The sequence below is a fragment of the Chelmon rostratus genome, chromosome 23 (genome assembly GCF_017976325.1).
Source record: "Chelmon rostratus isolate fCheRos1 chromosome 23, fCheRos1.pri, whole genome shotgun sequence".
Classification (NCBI taxonomy): Eukaryota; Metazoa; Chordata; class Actinopteri; order Chaetodontiformes; family Chaetodontidae; genus Chelmon; species Chelmon rostratus.
Window position 1 is genome coordinate 784,381 of NC_055680.1, and position 346 is coordinate 784,726.

A 346-nucleotide genomic window follows, 5' to 3' on the forward strand; every position below is an offset into this window, starting at 1 on the left:
ATTTGTGGTTGCAAAATAGAAAAGAAAAGCATGTTTCCACACTATGTAACACTGAAGTCACACACATATACACATGGCTGTAAACACAGGGCCAAACACTGTTCTTGTCTGGTTTGAATGTTTACAAAAGCACTTTGTCAGATTCTCTTCATTCAGCTCTGATACATTGCAACTGGTAAAAATTTATTTAGACATTTTTGACATTTGCACATTTTTTACAACTACAAATCTTTTCACATTTTTAGTACAGTACCCTATGACTCTTAAAAGAATGATCGTTTTTGTAATGAAGTTTGATACAAAAATACAATTTAAATACATATATATACAACACATTTTGTTACTT